The 19,668-nt window shown below is 45.1% G+C and overlaps 1 pseudogene; it reads right to left on the minus strand.

The window, feature by feature from the left end:
* Positions 1-403: 403 nt before the first annotated feature.
* LOC101412582 (G1/S-specific cyclin-E2-like) lies at positions 404-5,749 on the minus strand (annotated as a pseudogene).
* Between the last annotated feature and the right edge of the window lie 13,919 nt (positions 5,750-19,668).

Below are 19,668 nucleotides of genomic sequence, written 5' to 3' on the forward strand. Positions count from 1 at the left end.
TTCAAAAAGTATTATATCACTTAAAGTATCTTTTAAGGTAGCACATATCTAGTCTAAAACCCCAAGAATAAAATTTCTAGTTTATCAAAATAAACATAGTGGTAATACTGGATTGGAAAAAAAAGTTGCTATGGCATAAATCATGGCTGGCTTCTAGCCAGTTACCTTGGGAATGAAGTCATCTTTGTGAACAAGTCTTGCTGTTTCTTTAACAGCTAACAGGAGTTAAACATCTCCGTTAGTGCCAATTTTAAGTGGTTTTTTAACCAAAGAAAGGCAGTATAACCTCTAAAATTGGTTAGCACAACCACAGCAATGTTTGGTGTAAAATTTTAGTAGTTCAGGTGTATGAAATTTTGCCCAATACTTGGTCAATTTCAATTTCTTTGTGTAGTCGACTTCTTTAGGGTTTTCCTGTTTGTTTTCCAGTGCTCTTCGGTGGTGTCATAATGCCTCCATTGCACACTGGTGACAACTGCCCCTCTTTTCTGAAGGTGTTTACATAATTGACTTCATCCAGCATCGTTAGATAATTTGTATGTGTCTGGCTATTATGTCTGTCTTCCATAGGAATCTTCTTAAAAGTCTTCAGCTTCACTGGACCTTTTACTACATTGACAAAAGGCACCATCCAGTCTACACGTTCTGAAATATTATCCCATTCCAATCCTGAGGCTTTCTTAACCACTTCAATAGAGGTAAAATGGCACAAGGTAGCAGCAGCTACCTTGTTCTGTACTGGGACTCTAATGAATCGATGGCTAGAATACACGAATCTACTAGCTGAGCTATCTGAACGTACTTTTCCTGAGAATATTGAGGTAGGAGAACTTTAAGAGCATCTTTAAGAACATCAACTTGGAGGAAGAGATTTAGCCAGGAGATGACTGTTACAGGACAAAGGTCCCATTTTAAAGCCTTTACTATAATGAGTTCCATCCTTAAGATATCCTCTTCACTGCAAGCACCATCAGTGACATAAGCAAACTCATGGAGTTTAGGAGCATAGATTTCCTCAAGTTTGGAAGCAATGAATAATGAGGTTATTCCAATGAGTTGAAGCATGTTTTTATTTATATCCTTTTGTGTCAACATAAATCTATCAAAAATGTCTTGCGCAAGATAGAATGTTTCCCTGTGAAGTGTGTATACTTCACAAACCTCTAAAAGCCAGTCTAGAAGTATCGACCTCATCTGTGGTTCCAAGTCAGCATGCAAAACTTCAAAATGCTTGTCATGAACATATCTGGTCTCTTTTTTTTTGACATGTTTAGCCACACGTCCTTTGAACATCCCCAGATCAAATCAGGCAAAGGTGAAGGATTAATAAAAAGATTTTTAAATCTGTAATTTGTAAATCTGGAGAAGTCACTTGTTACTGTTTCTTTGTGGGGTGTTTCAATGATAATGCAAGGACTGATACCCCCCAGCTCCCCCCGATAATACAGGTGGCCAACAATTCCTAATCTCATATTGATGTTCCTTGGTGACCTCCTCTTTTCTTTTTTTGACTCCTGGGTTGTTTTTCTCTTCTGAGCCTGGATTACTTGGGCTTCTTGGGGGAATCCCTCTGGCTGGGCTGGGACTTTTGCTTAGCTTGTAAACGGCTACTGGGTCTTGACATTCTCTTCCTTCAGGTGTGTGAAACCTCTCTTCACCCAGACCTGCTACCGCCTGACTCTCGCATGTGGGATTTTGAGAAAGCCCTCCCAAGTCCGTGTGGAGGTAAGTCACCCCGTGTAAATTTTATTAAGATCTGAAGTACATTATAAACATGTGAGTAATTAAAACTAAATCTGTTTCGAGGTGAAATTTTTTTTCAGTCGTGGGGAGAAACAAATTAGCCTTCCCAACTTTTTTAAAATGTTTTTTTTTAATTAAAGTTAACCGATCACAAGGAATGTTACATTAAAAAACATAACAAAAGCACAAAACATAAGAGGTTGCCATATAACCCACTCCCCACCCCCCACCTCATCATTTTGGTAATTGTATTTTTTTAAAGATATATACATCACACAAAAAATGTTACATTAAAAAATATGAGGTTCCCATAGATCCCCCACCCCACTCCTCCCACACCAACAACCTCCCCCATCACTGGGGCACACTCATCGCACTCAGCGAACACATTCTGGAGCGCTGCTGCACCACATAGATAACAGTTTACCCTGTAGTTCACACTCTCCCCCAGTACATTCAGTGGAGTATGGCAGGATATATAAAGTCCAGCATCTGACCCTGAAATATCATTTAGGGCAACTCAAAATCCCCAAAATGCCCCCACGTCACATCTCTTCTTCCCACTCCCTGCCCTCAGCAACTACTGTGGCCACTTTCTCCACCTCGATGTTGAAATTTCTTCTATTACTGGTCACAATAGTTTTATAGTAGAAGTGAACTTCTGAAGAGTGTCTCTTTCTTTAAATGTGGAACGCTTTTTCTATTTTTCCGAATCCCCACCTTGTGTATAAAATGAATCAAGGAAACAAGTACCTGTTCTTTGGAAAACTGAGGAGCTATCAATCTCATGTTACAATCACATTACAAAATATAGACTTCTCAAATTTTGATCATATTCCACAGAGTGGTGACATTGCAAATCTATCCGCTCCCTCACCTGTTTGGCCTCTCAGCAGCACGCCGTGGGCTGGCTGTGTCGCTCCTTGAGATGCTGGTGGCGCCCAGTTCCTTCCTGGCCTCCACGCTGGGCCCTCTGCCTTGGTTCACCTTCAAAGGCTGCTCCACCTGGACCTGCTTCTCTATCGACCACCTGGGCTTTAAAGAACATCCCCAAGTGGATGACTTCCATGTTCCTTCTCCAGCTCTGACCACTCCCCGGAAGCTCAGATCTTACATCTAACCACATTTTTCAGTCTCCCTGTGGATGCCCAATCACAAGCTCCAGCTCAATGGGACCAAAACACAGCTTGATGCCCCAACCTAAACTTGCTGCATCCCCTAGAGTTGGTCACCCCTCTTTTCTCACTCCCCATATCCAGCTCATCAGCAAGTCTTATATTTTCTTTGCCTTCCAAACGCACTGCAAACACATCTATTTCGGCTTCTAGCTGCTACTAGCCTGGTCTGAACCACAAGCCATTCACACCTGGCCAACTGACATAGCCTCCCCCTGGCCTCCTCCTATCGCCCACTAAAACACAGTCCCGCATTCTAGCGATTTCTAAAATATTAAATTAAGTCATGACAATCCTCTGCTTAAGCCCTTCTGATGATCTGTATGACACAAAAGGAAATCCAAATTCTCACCCTGGCTTATAAGGCCTGAACCTGCCCTGGCTTCTGCCTTCCTCTCTAAGCTCAGTTTACAAGGCTCTCCCAGTCACTCTTTATGCTCTCAGCTTGCTGGCCTTCCACCAACCCTTTACCTGGGCAAGCTCTTTCCCTCCCCAGGCCCTTTGCATTAGCTCTTCTCGCTAGGTTGAAGGTTCTTCTCTGGATCTTTCTCTGGCTGGTGCTTCTTGCTCATCATCACCCTGCATCATCCACCTAGGGCAAAGTTCTCCATTACATCACCTCATTTCAATTCTTTCTATAGACCCTCTCACTATCTGATTTTTTTTCTCTCTCTTTTTTTAAAGATTTATTTATTTCTCTCCCCTTAACCCGCCCCCCCCAGTTGTCTGCTCTCTGTGTCCATTTGCTGCGTGTTTTCCTTTGTTCGCTTCTGTTGTTGTCAGTGGCACAGGAATCTGTGTCTCTTTTTGTTGCGTCATCTTGTTGTGTCAGCTCTCCGTGTGTGCGGCGCCATTCTTGGGCAGGCTGCACTTTCTTTTGCGCTGGGCGGCTCTCCTTACAGGGCGCACTCCTTGCGCGTGGGGCTCCCCTCCACAGGGACATCCCTGCGTGGCAGGGCACTCCTTGCGCACATCAGCGCTGCACGTGGGCCAGCTGCACACAGGTCAAGGAGGCCCGGCATTTGAACCGCGGACCTCCCATGTGGTAGACGGACGCCCTAACCACTGGGCCAAGTCTGCCTCCCTGATATTTTTATTTTTTGTTGGGGTGCTTGTTTATTAATTGTCTTATGCCAAAGAATGCTGGTTCAAAAGGAACCGGGACCTTTTCTCTCTAGAACCCAACATCATTGCCCAAAAAATCAGGACACAAATGAATGATTCGCTAATCATGGTTTACAGAATTGTTCATAATGTGTGTCGCACAGATCAGCTCTTACCTTCATCCACATTAAAAGATGTATCCATGGGTAAAATTACAGGAGAAAATCACTCTCTGTTGCTTCTTATGGGCTCTAACATAGATGAGATGGGCCAAGGGTTGTGGGTAATTTCAGCACTGCTCACTAGCTATCACTCCAAAATCCAGACAGAGAGCTTATCCTATGGGTCACCAGAGATCTCCTCTGATGTAGAAAATGTCTTCGTTTTAAAGCTTCTCATTTATAAAATGTCAAGATTTAGTGTTATTGGGAGTTTCACCTCCACTACTGTTTGGTCTGTTCCTCTATGTTTTAAAAGCCCCTTTTCCCACTGTTACTCAATACATTGGGTTTTCTTTGCTGTTAGTCTTCAGTGATATAGAAAAATCTGCATGTCCTTTTCAATTTTATCAGAAGGTAGCATAAAACCTACAAAGCCATTCTTGAGGGAAATGGATATGGCTCAACCAATTGGGCTCCTGTTTCCCAGATAGGAGGTCCAGGGTTCAATGCCCAGGGCCTCCTGGTGAAGGCAAGCTGGCCCACATGGAGAGCTGGGCCACATGGAGAGTTGGTCCACGCAGGAAATGTGGCCCCATGCAGGAGTGCCACCCTGTGGGGGAATGCCACCCCATGCAGAAAAGCTGCCCCACTCAGGAGTGCTGGCCAATGCAGATAGCTGGCACAGCAAGGTGATACAATAAGAAACACAGAGGAGAGAAAATAAGAAGACACAGCAGAACGGGGAGCTGAGGTAGCACAAGAGAGTAATTGCCTCTCCCACTACAGAAGGTCCTAGGATCGGTTCCGGTTCCCAGAGCCGCCTAATGAGAATACAAGCAGACACAGAAGAACACACAGCAAATGGACACAACAAATGGAACAGAGGGTGGCGGGAGGGAATAAATAAAAAATAAAATCTTAAAAAAAAAAAGCCATTTTTGAACCTATGTATTTCTAACTACCTAAATCATAAAGAAAATAATAATTTGAACTGCTTTTTATGGAATATTAGAAATTAAATGACAACTCCATCCCATCAACATGACCTGGGGCTAAAGCTTGCTTTAAACTGCTTTTATTTGTCTTTTGTTGCTTGTTTTTATGTATGTGTGTGCATTTTAATAATATAGAAAATCAATGCCAAAGAATCTCTAATCTATTATGTTTTGTCACCAAAATAAAACAATTGTAGATGTTTATCTGGTATCCATGCACACTGTCAGTCTTTTAAAAATGACATCTCCCCCGATCTCTCATTCTTATTTCCCCGTCATCGTTGATAATTCATTCAAGAAGAGTATCTGGAGGTCCACTGTTGAGTCTTTGATACCTAAGACTGTCTCACAAGCAGAAAAACTTGGCTGCATTCAAATTTTTTCAATCCTTTGGGGAAAACAAAGGACATTGCAATGCTGATTTCTCATTCTTGTAAAGCCCAGGAGCTTTGTGAGTCTTTGTCCGGCTTTCCTTTTCCTTTTATTCTGATCCTACCTTAAGTCGTTCAGGGATAGGTGGCGAGGGAGGGAGCACCTTGGCCACTCTCCTCCGGGCTACACCGCCCGGCATGCCGCTTGAATAGCGGACCGCGTCAGCCGCATAAGACTGTCATGACAACTTCGGCAGACTTCCGTTGGACTGGGGCCCAAAGCCCAGCACTAATCAGCCCGTAGGTGACACCAGTCCTTCCCATCTGTCTCTTGCTGGCACAATTTCTCTGAGACAGAAGACCCTGCCACAGGAGCTCATGCCTCATCCACTTTTCTTCATCGACGCTAACCTGGGCTGGGGGTGCCTCTGCCAGCCCGTGGACTCACTGGGAGAGCCCTCTACGGGTCCGTGTTACCCGCTACGGCGCCTTCTCATGCCTCTCTCTCCATACTGTTTGCACTTGGAGACGATGCCGGAGACGCCGTGGAGGAGGTCACCTGTGGAGGAGGCATAGGCTGTAGCTTTGCGACAGGAAGCAGGCCATCCGGCTCTGGCTAGTAGTTTAGAGGATCAGGACAGCCCTCCCCTCCAGGTCAAGGTCCTCTTCCACCAGACGGTCAGGAGCAGCTTCACTGTCTATGGCTTCCCGGAATGTGCCCACTTGGCCCCACCTCCCTCCCCTCCTTGGAGAAGAGAAGCTTTAAAAACTACTATGCTTTTTATTTATGGTAACTGTTTCCTCTCTGCTTTCCCTTCTCATTGTGAAAATAACTGATGCTGAATCTAGGCACCTCCCCTCTGCTCCCACCCTGCCCTCCTCCTACCCCCAAAATGTGGCAACAACGGAGGAGTCTTTCATCAGCTTTGCTTGGGGATCATCATCTTGAAAACGAGTCAACACGGGCTGCGGCGTCTCCCGCAGACGGAGCCCATCCTGTCTGCCTGGCAAAAGTGTGGCATATTGTCTCGTTTAGCAGATATTTCTTCTTGGCTTTCTGTCCATCAGAACTGGTTCAGGAGGCAGCAGTCGCAGCAGGCAAGGGGTCTACCGAGCAACGGTTGCCAAAACCAGCGCCTCCCAGACTCCCGCAGTGCCTGCTGCACCTGCCCGGGAACGTCATACAAGTGCAGATTCCTGGACTCTCTGCCTAGAGATCTGGATCCAGTAGGTGGTTGTGAGGCCCAGGAACCCGTCCTTTCTGAGAGCTTCTGGTGTGTTTTGGTCATCAGCCATATTTGGGAATCTCAGAGAATTATCGCCTCTTAGATCGGGAAGGAAATTGGAACTCAGTTCATTCAAGCTTCTCAGGGAAAACAACAGCCCAGGCCCACCCAGCTCCATGGAGGCAGAGTGGGGTTTTCCTTAAAACACGCAAAAGGTAGTTCAATTGTGTCCAGTGCGTTCATTTAAGGAAGACAGGAAAGTTAATGCTACACCTTGGGAAATTTTTCATCAACATGGTTTAAACTGTCCAATAACTCTTTGAAGCAACAAATCCTCTCACACCATGAAAATGCAGTTAACCAAAGGGTGACTTCCGGAAGATCCCAAAGCTCAGCTTTCTCTGAAAAGTAGGTACGCTATTTAAATCCCTTACTCCAATGACACCAGCAAATTACAACATACCTATTTGCATATTTACTTTCACCCTAGAGGTTCAATTTGGAAGACTAATTTAAGGGCCGGCGGTGATATCTGTTTGAAATATGATATAGTCCTACAGCAATAAATGACTTGTTACACTGCCTAATCGTAAGAGGTTCAGCACACATTAGACACTCGCTGACTGTTTTTAGGCCAACCTGAGGGGCCTTGAAATAAATGGGGAAATGTAATCCATCTTTGATTTTATTCTACTGGGTGGTTGAATCATGCATGTTTATTATAGTTAACACTCTTTTTAAAAATGCCTTTGATGTTTTAAGAAAATAACCATGATTTGCTGAGTAGGTTTCTTAGGTTGTTTAAATCGATTCTTCACTCTTACTGGAGCCAGCATGAGCTATACTCAAAACAAGAGTGAAAAGTTGAACCATCGATGAAAGAGGTTCTGGGTTTTAACTGGAAAGTACAATGTGCACGCTTAGAACCCATCTGAGAATGTGTGGGTGTCAACTTTCTATTTATTCATGAGCCATAGATGGAGATGGTACAGAGTCAAAGTACAAAAATAAAAGTTTTGTAACTGTTTTGCTGGGAACGCTCACGGGCTAAGTGACTGGTGGGCGCGGTGACCGGGGTCTTTCTAGAGCAGGCGCGTCAGGGAAAGAATGCCAGCTACGCAGGGACCCGGCCCTGGAATGTGTTCACCTCTTAGCCCCGACCTCAGGGTCAGAGGGAGATATCCCTGGAAGGGGTGCTTGGGAAGCAGGAGATAAACATGATGGATAGCAGGGAGCTTAAAAGAGAGAGGGGGCCAGGTTCCATCAGAGTCTGGAATCCCCGGGCGGAGCAGCCCGCAGCCCCTGCCGGGGGAGGGGCCTCCCCGCAGCAGACACCTTGGGGGGACCCCCACGCCTACCCAGATGTTCACCACAGTGGAAACTGGTGCTGGGCAAGGGAAGCACCTGTCCAAGGTTGCAGAGTTAGCGAGGTCATAGATGACGGGGGAAGGGGTGGGGAGGGGAGGGGTTCTGCCTAGGTGTGCTTGACTTTCCCATTACCCAGCCAGATCAACCCAGAGGAGCCTTGAGATCTAAGAGCAGTGAAGAGGGCCCTTAGGAGATCTGTGCAGCCCAAAGTCTCCTGTGGGGGTAAATTGCAGGCTTTCTTTCTAACCGAGGGAAGTTGGGGCTGGGGGGCCGGATGCTGTTGAGAGCCAGGCTGGGGGGCGGGCGGTGAGCAGCGACCGCTGGTGCCTGCTACCCCTTCCGCTGTCGGTGCAGAGCTGGGGAGGGCCCTTGCTGCTGTTCTGTCCGGTCACCCAGCCCCAGCCCGGGGGGTCTCTATGCTCCTCTCAAAGTCCCCTGCCCGTTCATGGCATGGCAGAGCACTAGACACAGGGGCGCGGCTCGCTTCGGGCCGGTGGCAGTGAAACCTTCTGCCCACGGGCGCAAGCCTCCATCCCAACACGCCGAGGGACCCTCCCCACCCCGCATGCCCAGCTCTCGCCAGCTCCTTCGCAATAACGGCGAGTCACGCTCACCTGGGTGTGGGCTTGTTCTCTTTATCCGCATTCTGCCTTCTCTGGGTCGTCCATCCAATTAATCCCACAGAGATTTGTTCATCTGGAATTATTGTAGGGAGCCGATGTGGCTCAGTGGTTGAGCACTGGCTTCCCACATACAAGGCCCCTGGTTCAATCCCTGGCCCGGGTTCCTCAAAAAAAAATTAAAATTTAAAATTAAAAAAAATGAAATCATTATGTAATATTCAAGACACCCTTCAGTGGTGATTCATCAGCTTTTTGGAAAAACTTAGGAATTCAAGGATCAAGATGTCTTGGGTGGGTTTCCATCTACTGCACTTACATTTTTACAAAAGTTCAAGGTATAGGTGGGCCATTATGGACAGAGTGACCATAAAGTCTCTTTGATGCAGATAATCCAAGTTCATCAATTATGTCCCAGTTTATTACACTGTTTTACATGAATTTCTGATTGTCATGGAATAATTTACTGTAAATGTGGTCCTTTTCCCACTGTTCTATCTGGAGTGCCATGTTTGTCAGAAATTAAGTGTTCATAAATGCATGTCTCTTCTGCTTGCCTCCACCTGGAAAAACCCTACACATACTTCAATTCCCATGTTGAAACAACTACCTTATGGAAATGGGCGCTCTCTCCTTTTTACATGTTCCCGTACAAGTGGCACAATCTTCTATAAATTGTCACACAGGATGGTAACTGCAGGTTTGACCAGATTATAATTCTCCTATCTGCCTGCACCTCCTCCCCCACAAATTCTTGAACTGACTGATGTGTGCAATCAGCAGTCATTATCACAATCATGCTGACCTTTATCCAGCGCTAAGCACTTTTCACAAGCTCGGTATGATGTAGGCACTCCTCATATCCCAGCCTACGGATGAGGACACTTGCCTGACCCTAAGCAGCTCATTCAAGCAGCAGAGCTAAGAGTGGTCCTGCTGTCGGTGGCCCCAGCTGGCTGGGCCTGCACGACTCTCCTTTGGGTGGAAATCCAGAGCAGTTTCTTTTCTAAGTTATCAAAACAGCAACGCTCCTCACTTCCTCTCCATGGAACTCCCTTTCATTCCCTATTGTGTTCAGACTTCCTTCTTTTGTGCCTTCCGGTAACGCTCTTAATTTCTCTTTGCCTTTCTTGCTGTTTGAACGGTCAATGTGTATATCAGGAGAGGTACCCCCGCCCTCCAAGTAGAGCTAAATCCATATGCCTTCCAGGGACCAGTCTAAAGACTTCCAGAGGCTGATTGCAATTTTATCCTGCTGATGACATTCCTTGGGATGGAGCACAGGTTCAGAGAGATGGCCACGGGTCCTTTGCTTATGAGAAACCACCTCTTACCTCCCAGTTGACTGAAAAATTTGACAGGAATTCAGAAAATGTATTTAATTTGAATTCCTTACACAGACAAGTTTTCACTTGCCTTTTGGGATGTCAGGTGACCTAATCAGAAGTCAACGTACAGGGCATGGGTTGTGTTCCAAAGGTCATTCGTTAATTGCTCTATCTGGAAATCAGAGGCTTTTCCCCCGTTAGAAATGGTGCTAATTATGGGAAGTAATGGTTCAGTTCACAGAAGTTTGTTTAACTCAGAAGGTTACCTCAAACAACAGACAACTGCAATGGAAAATGTAGTATACAGCTCAGCTTCAGCATGAAAAGCTATACATTTTTTAAAAACGCATCCCAATGACATTAAATATGAAACTGTTCTGGATGTAGAGGGCAGGGAACATATAATTAGACTTTCACGGAGGAGAAGAGGGAGGAAGTGTGAGCTCAGGCTTGAGGGAGGCAGAGAGGAACATTCCCCAGGACTCTGAGGGCAGGGACTGCGGCAGCTGGTCCGCTGGCTCAGCTGTCCCTCACTCTGCACTGCCTCCATTATTAAGATGGGCTCAGAGACTGAGAAGTGCTGAGTGGCTGATGAGACCACTAAACAGGGTAGTGGGATAACTACAGGAGCAGGGGGCTTTCGGAGGGAGGATCTCTCCCAGCAGATGACAGGAAGCTGAGGCCACAATGGAAGGCCTGGAGGAAGGGTCTTCAGCTGTGAGGAACAGCCAGCAAGACTGCAGAGTAGGAGCGAGCGCTGAGGCAGGTAGGCAGCTGAGCCCACCACCCCAAGCGTTGCCTCTGTCTCCACTTGGCCTATATCCTCTCCAGGCATCCTTTCCTGCATGGGAGCCCATGCAAAGGAGTGTGATGGTGTTGTGGATTTAGGGACTTGCCAAGATCTTGGGTGGCACCCCCGGGGCAAGGTCCACTGCAATCATCAGAGATGCAGGTGGAGCTCCATCAAAGTGAAGCAAAGCCACTGAGACCGGAAGAAGCTGGGCCAGGCTGAGGAGCTGGAAGTTCAGAGAGAAACAGTGGACAGTGAAGGAGATGGAGAGAGAATTGAAGGGGTGGCAGACCATACAGGGACTTGGTTTTTGTTTCTTATGTCCCTGGGTGGTTTGTGCAGAGGAGTAAGGGTACCATGCTCTGAGAATGTAAGAAAGAAATCTTCTGGAAGAAAATAAGGCTCACTCGATTATGGAGAAGAAAAAAATTTATTCTCAGTCTTGCAAGAAGGGGCGCACAACCAGAAAACGTGGCTGGTGCCCTGAACAAAAGAAAATGACACAATTTACACTCCTGAGACTAGCACACAAGCCCTTCTTCTGTATCTCCATGGATTGGATACTCAGAGGTCACAGCCTATCCAAGAAGTTTAACTTTCCCCCACAAGTTTTCTGGTTTTTGATTAACCGCTTCCCCCATCACATTCCTACCATTTTAGCTTTTGCCTCCTCATTTTGCCGAATAAGGGATGGAATTTAATGCTCAATTGGTATTGATTTAGCTCTTTCTTGTGCATCTTTTTTACTGCCTATAGGATTGGCATAAGCTGGTTTCTTTTGTTCCTGCTTAACCCGGGAGTGGTAGGTTGAGGCAGTAAGTGCCAGATCACATTAATTAATATTTTCTTCCTTTATGTGAAAACTAAACTAATCTCCATTTCTTACAATTGCCCCTCTTTCTTTTAAACTCTTTTTAGTTTTCACATTTCTGTTTTTTAAAATTTTTAAGAGCTACCTCACACTCTTCATCATAGGGATCTCCTTCTTTCAGGGGGTACAGATTGTTTTGTTTATACTGTGTGGGCATTTGTTTGGTTAGGGTGGTTTTAACAAGTCTTTGAACTAGCCCTCGGGCACATGGAATGATACAACATCCGACTGTGGTAAGCGCCCCAGCTGAGATAATGAGGGAAGTTAAGATGGACAGTGCAACCCCTTTCCATTTTCCAAACCAATTTTTAAGCCATCCTGTGAGTGAATTGCTAATGCCAGAATTCTCTGCTAATTCCTCAGATAGGGCTGTTGGGCCTTGTAAAGCTTTAGTGGTAGTTCTGTTAGGGGCAGTGTTATTGGGTATGAATGTACAGCAACTACCTCCAATCATAACGCAGACTCCCTGTTTTTCAGCTAGCATCATATCTAAGGCCATTCTATTTTCCCATACCATTCGGCTAGTAGCATCTAATTATTTTGCAATACCCTTAACTGCATTCCTGGTGTAATTAATAAATCTTTGTTGATTATAATAAATGTAATTAATCCAATCTACCTGTTTATTAATGGTGACTCACCAGAACAAGAATGACTCAAACCCAGCTGCTTCCTGATTTTTAAACTTAAATTTATTTGAGGCTCCTCAGGGAACTCCTATATTGTCTAGATAGATATACTCGTCAAAAGAACTAAGTAGACTTTTCTTTTCTCTCCCTCCCTGGGGTGTTATATTTGCTTCTTTCTCAAATGCCATGGCGAATGGGATAGCCAGTTGGACCAGAGCACAGGTTCTGCCCCACCTCTCAGGCAGTGTTGGTCGGAGAGCACCCTTTCCACAGTACCACCACAGGCCTACTCGAGGTCTGACCAAACTGGAGAAATTATTAGTTGTATCACTGCTCACATTCCACACTTGTGTACACAAGGCTATAGTTCCAAGGTCCCAGAATCCTTCCCCCTGCCTGGAGTGACAAAAGCAGAGTGATTCCCTGGGCCCAGACGGGAGGCAGGTATGGCCTTGATGTTTCCGTTTTTGACCACTGGGAAGAGAGAGGACAATGTACTACAACTTTCAACAGGAATAGCATTCTGGAAGAGGAGTATCATGCACTTAAACTCCCTTTCATGCTTTTTCATACCTACTGGAAAGGGACAATATGAGCTGTGGGCCTGCCTGTTGTATAAGTGTAACAGTTGCTTTTTTTCAGACTCTGGACTGTATATTTGATCCATTCTACCCAGGCATTTGTGTCCCCATATCCTCTCTCTATTTCTATGGTTGGCTTTAAATCTTCTGTCTTAAGTATTCTGACTGCTTTGGGATCATTTTGAATTGGGGAACTGGCCTTTGGTGGGTTTTCCGTGGTGTTTCTGAAGGGTTAGCTGGAGAGGGTGTTGTTGATGTCATGTCGACAGTGGGAGGAAGGACTTGGATACGGAATCTCCCCAGAGGATCTTTACCTGTAATGTTTGCTCCCAGTCCATAAACTCTGTTGCCTACTTGGTCCCTGGTGCTGGCTCCAGTTTCTAATTTGTTTGGCTTCTTGATAGTTATTACTACCGGACTGCACTGAAGACTTTTGCAGTCTGGCAGGGTATTACCTTTATAAAAGGTTATCTTACCCTTTAATGGCCTCGAACTTGATGAGACCCATCCCGTATTCAGGGTCCATCCCTTACACTGGGTGGTCCACCATACATCAACCCAGGAGGGGCAGGGGGAGCTTGAGTGTAACCATTCCCGCTGGTTCTGGGCATAGGTATTTGTTTTCCCCACTCAGCCATTGCTGGTGCTCTAAGTTCCCATAGTTTAATACTTGGCAGGTGTTAAACTGCGTGGTCTGTGGCTCCAGACCTTCAATATGTTTATAAGTAATTTGATGGGGCTAGTTGCTTCTTGGGTTTGAAACATCATGGCTAGTAAGATTATTTTCACTTGTAACTTAACATTTGAATTCTTTCTTTGGTATTCTGATATAACTAGGGCCATTGTTGACTAGGAAGATACACAGCTCAACCCCCTCCGCCCACTCCCCAATTATTGTTTTTTCAGGGTGATCCAAGAGATTTGGGGCTGAAATTATTTTCCAAGATTCAGACAAAGTGGTTGGGTACTTATCATTCGGTTTAGGTACTGGTCCTTTTACTCCAGTGTAGTGAGTCCAGCCTTTTTCTTCCATTCAGACTGCTGTTTCAGTTGTCAGCAAGACTTGATAAGGTCCTTCCCAGGTTGGTTGGAGTTTGGACTCTTTCCACAACTTGATTAGGACCCAGCTGCCAGGTTGGTGTTGGTGGACTGCAAATTCAAGAGGCGGAGTCTGAGCAGCAAATCCCGATGTCTGAGGGATGACAAAGTAGAAGACGAGGCCAGTATATAATTTTGAAGAAAGAGCTCCTTCGACTCAAAGGAAGGGAGGTCTCAAGGTAGCTTTTGGCAACCAAAAAGCATTTCATAAGAAGAAATTCCCATAAGAAGAATTTCCCTCCTAGGGGCAGTTCGGATTCTTAACAGAGCTATATTAAACATTAAACCCATGGTAATTTGGTTTCTAAGAGCAATTTAGACAGATTTTTTTTTTTTAAGGTGGTTCATTCTTTCCACTTTCCCTGAGGATGGCGGATGCCAGGGTGTATGGAAGTTCCATGTGACACCTAGACCCTGCATAATATTTTGCAACACTCTGGGTATAAAGTGACTACCATTGTCTGAATCTATGTTTTCTACTAACCCATATTGGGGAATGATTTGTTCAAGGATAATTTTTGAAGTCCCTCATGCTATAGCTGAAGCAAGAGGGTATGCTTCTACCCACGCTGTCAGGTGATCCACAATAACCAGAATATACTTTAGTCAACCTACAGAGGGCATTTTAGTAAAATCAACCTGAACGCTCTGGAATGGTCTGAGGCCAGGCTCCCTCCCCACCAGCACTTGCTTTCTTAAAACTTTCTTATGAACTCTCTGACAGATTATGCACTGGTCACTTATTTGTTTGGCTATTGTATAAAGGCCCACATACCCAAAATGCTTGATGACCAGGCCACACATGGCCTGTACTCCCCAGTGACTCCCTTGGTGCAAAACAGCTAGTACTTCCCTCATTATTTGTTTATTCAACATCTGCCAGCCATCTGAGAGGAGCCTCTTCCCTTGGCTATCTAAGGTCACCCCCAATTGTTCTAGTTCTTTTGTTTCCTTTTCAGAGAATACAGAGATTCCAATTTTTTGGGGGATGGAGGGTATCAGGACCATCAGTTCCAGAAGGGAACAGAGGGAAGCCTCTTTGGCCTTCTCATCAGCCAATCTGTTGCCTTTTGCTTCAAAAGTGTGACATTTTCAATGCCCATTTATATGTACCATGGATATTTCCCTTGATAAGAGCAGACTGGCTAACACTTGTTTTACCAGTTCCACATGGACTAATTCCTTCCCTCTGCTATTGATCAATCCCCTTTCTTCCCAAATTTTTTCAAAGATGTGGACCACGCCAAAGGCATATGTAGGATCTGTGTAGACAGTACCATCTTTTTCCTCTAACAATTTAAGAGCTTGATGTAATGCATACAGCTCACAAGTCTGAGCTGACCAATCATGGGCAGTCGGCCAGCTTCTTTCACCTCACAAGTTAGCCCCTCAACAACAGCATAGCCATTGTGCCTTTTTCCTTCCAGGACCCTGGAAGACCTATCTATAAACAATTTTTCCCCTGAATGTAAGGGAAGGTCCCCTAGGTTGGGCTGGACTTGGGTTCGGTATTCAATTAAGTCTAAACAGTCATGTTCAGGAGTTTCTACCTGGTTGGGACCTTTCCAAAGGAAAGAGGCTCAGATCAGAATATGATCAATTGTTAGTATTAAATCATCTTTTTCCATTAGAATCACCTCATATTTCAGAATTCGGGCATCCATTAACCACCTTCCTGCTTTTTGAGACAAAATAGTCCTGACCTGCTGAGGGTGCTAACAACTAAGGCCCCTCCAAAGGTCAGGTTCCTGCTGCTTCTACTAAGATGGAGTTGCGGCCATGGCCTGAGCACACCCTGGCCATCCCCTGGAGACAGGGTCCGGGATTCTGGAAAGGAAGGCCATGGGCTTCCTCTGGCCTCCCCAGATCTGGGTTAGGACTCCCAAGGCTGTCCCTTTATCTACTGTCACAAACAGATGCAAAGGTTTTTCAAGAGATGGGGAGTTAGAACAGGGGCTTGTACCAATGCCCATTTGATGCCCTCTGAAACCTTTACTTCCTCTACTTCCATTCTAATTTGTCAGGCTCCCCCTCCAACAGTTTTTGGTATAACCCTTTGATTTGGGATGAATAAGAATCTACCAATAATTTACAATATCCTGCCAATCTCAAAAATCTTCTTAGTTCTTTTTGTTTGGAAAGAGGTAATTCAATAATGGCCTGAATTCTTTCTGGATTTATCTTCCCCCTTCCCTAACTAATGAGATGACCCAGGTATTTGACCTCCTCTGATATAAATTGTAGCTTACTTTTTGACATTCTTAGTCCTTGATCTCCCAGAGAATTCAATAAGCTCTTTGTAGTTAGGGCCACTATCTGCCTTTCTTCACCTGATATTAGCAGACCATCTACAAATTGTAAAAGGGAAGTTTCAGTTGGGACTGCAAATTTCTCCAACACTTTTTCCAGTTCCTGCCCAAAGAGGTTGGGGGATTCTGTGAAGCCTTGGGGTAAAACTGTCCACCTATATTGCTGTTTTCTTCCTGTAAAGGGATCCTCCCACTCAAAGGCAAATAAGTCTCTACTCCCTGGGTCAAGGGGTACCCTTTATACCTATTACACTAAACCATTTATGATGGCAGGGGATCTTACTAAGGAGAGTGTATGGGTTTGGGACTACTGGGTGTCAGACCTGAATGATTTGATTAATGACCCTTAGATCCTGTATCATCCTCCAACTACCATCTGATTTCTGAATGGGCAAGAGGAGAATTGAAGTGGGACATACATGGCTCCAAGAGTCTATCCCAAAGGAGACCTTCCATGATGGGTTGAAGTCCCTGCCTCCCCTTAATGGGAATGGGATATTGTCTTTGACAAATAACTTCCCCTTCCTTTTTCCATTTGATTTTAATAGAGGACACCTGCAAACCCCCTCTATTCCCTTCTCTCACCCACACTTCCTTCCTGATATCTTTTTCATTTCCTTCAGTGAGCATGGCTAAGACTACTTCTATCTGCCCGTCCTTTACTTCCAAATCCAGACTCATGAATACTATTAAATCCGTTTCCAACAAATTAGTCCTGGCTTCTGGGATGTACAATAAAGGGCCTACAACTTACGGACCTCAAATTCTTCTCTTTTTACCCCTGAGACTGTAAGGGAACCGCCAGAGAGTTTGGCTCCTTTGGGAAGATAAGTCACAGAGGATCCGGCTGCCCAGGTGTCCACTAAAAATGTAATTTCTTCCTGATATGGACCCACCCTTAGATTTACTAAAGACTCTGGGTGGGTTTTAGAAGTGAGGGGCCTCCGACCCCCCTAATCCTCAAAATTCATGAGGGGGATTACCCTACTCTCTTTCTTTAAACTCAGGCATTCCCTTTTGAATGACCAGGCCATCCGCAGTGATTACACCCTGCAGAGTCTTGCATTCCCCTTGCCCCCTTGTCTAAATAAGACCATTTTGCATCTTTATCTCACCTCTGCCTGTTCCCTCCTTGTGGAATCTTTTTTTTAACCATTTGGTTAACTGTGCTTATGATAACCTTTGTTTTTTGCTTCTGCTTTTCCTCCTCTCTCCTTACAACTCTTTCTGGGACTCTCTCAATAACTTTTCCAATGGCTTATCCATCCATCCTTCTGTTTTCTGAATCTTCCCCTGAATGTCAGGCCAAGACCCCTTCACATAGCTGACTTTTAACATTCCCTGAGCTGCAGGATCATCAGAGTCCATCCCTGAATATTTCCTCACTTGGTCCCTCGATTGTTGCAGGTAAGCAGAGGGAGTTTCATCCTTCTCCTGGACTACTTCAAAGGCCTCATTCAAGTTTTAAGTTTTGGGTATGGCCAGTTTGATCCCCTGTTTAATGAGGTCTCTAAGATCTTTCACCTATGCTCTGTCCCCCAGGTCATTATTATCTCAATTAGGGTCTGTGTTTGGGAACTTCTGTTCTGCTGCCATTACCCCATGTCCAGGCAGATGCTGCCTTTCCCACTCCCTCACAGCTGTCTTCCTCACCATTCCTCTTTCTTCTCCCATAGAGAGGATATTCAGGATGGACGTAAGTTCAGGCCAGGTATATAAAGTAGGACCTAAGAATTGATCTACTTGTTCAGCCAGGGCTGCTGGATCTTCCATTAGTGATTTCATCTCCTTTTTGAAGTTCCTTACTTCAGTACTCGTCAGTGGGGCATTGACATAGCCAATCTCCCCTGGCCCCATTGGTACTTCTCTCAGTGGACACAAAGGCTCAATGGAGTTTTGCTCTTTCACCCTCTTCTCCTCAGGTTCTCCGGGAATGGAAAATTTTGCATATCTTTCTTACACTGTTCCAATTTTTTCCTCAGCTGTTGGTGGGTTGTAACTGGTGGGGTTGTTGGCCCCGCTTGATTCTTCAGTTCCCCAGGGTTAAGATTGGGTTCTACAGGGTCCTCCGAGTCTAATGGCCTTCTCCAGGGAGAGGAGGGGGAACATAAGGAGGAGGGAGATTTAACACGGGGTCCCAGGCTTTAGTTTCTGTGGCTTTTGCTTCTGCAACCTTAGTTTCTGCAAGCTTAGTTTCTAGGTCTAGATTTTCAGCTTTCATAGGATAGAGAGTGGCCCCCTTTCCCTTTAACCAGCACATGGCATAGTCAGACTCTTCTTTGGAGAAGGGTGGTTTCCCATTAACATACAGTACAAGGTCTGCAAAAAGCCAATCCTCATCCACCCCATATTTTAGCCAGAAAACGTGGCTGGTGCCCTGAACAAAGGAAAATGACACAATTTATACCCCTACGCCTAACGTGCGAGCCTTTCTTCTGTTACTCCATAGATTGGCTGCTTCAGAGGTTACAGCCTATCTGAGAAGTCTAACTTTCCCCTTCAAGTTTTCCAGTTTTTGATTAACTGCTTCCCCCATCACATTCCAACCATTTTATCTTTTACCTTTTGCCAAATAAGGGGTGGAATTTAGTGCTTAATTGGTATTGACTTAGCTCTTTCTCGCGCATCCTTTTTACTGGCTATAAACTGGCTTACGCTGGTTTCCTTTGTTCCTGCTTAACCCAGGAGTGGGAGACTGAGGCAGTAGGTGCCAGGTGACATTAATTACTATTTTCTTCCTTTATGTGAAAACTAAACTAATCTCCGTTTCTTACACCTCCTGGAAAAACAACCCCTCTGGATATCTCGGTGGTCTTCCCTGACTTTGTCACCCCCAGATGCTTGGCTCCAGAAGTAGGAGGAAGTCAGAGGGGTCGACCTTTTCACCATGAGGGAATATAGCTCCATCAGTGATCAGTGACCACATATTAATTTTTTTCTACCTTCACCTTATTGCAACTCCTTAAGAGATTGCACCAGATTGGGAATGTAAGAAAACGTCTACTCATGTATTAGTCTCTCAATAAATACTTGTGCATTCAATTGGATTTCGTTTTCACAGGTGGACGCTATATTGTGAGTTCATTGCTATTTCCAGCCTTAGAAGGAAGTGGTGAATGTTAACTACAAAATGAGAAGACAATTAACTTGGCTATGGCAGGAAAAGGAGGCCATTCTCAATGTAGTTTCCATATGTTGTTTTGATTTTTACATTATAAATGTTCATTTCCATCATTGTGAAATCAGTTACTGCAACGTTTTAGGGACAATAAAACAGCCCCAAAGTTTTGCCTTCTGGT

This window comes from Dasypus novemcinctus, chromosome 7 (assembly GCF_030445035.2).
Source record: "Dasypus novemcinctus isolate mDasNov1 chromosome 7, mDasNov1.1.hap2, whole genome shotgun sequence".
Lineage (NCBI taxonomy): Eukaryota > Metazoa > Chordata > Mammalia > Cingulata > Dasypodidae > Dasypus > Dasypus novemcinctus.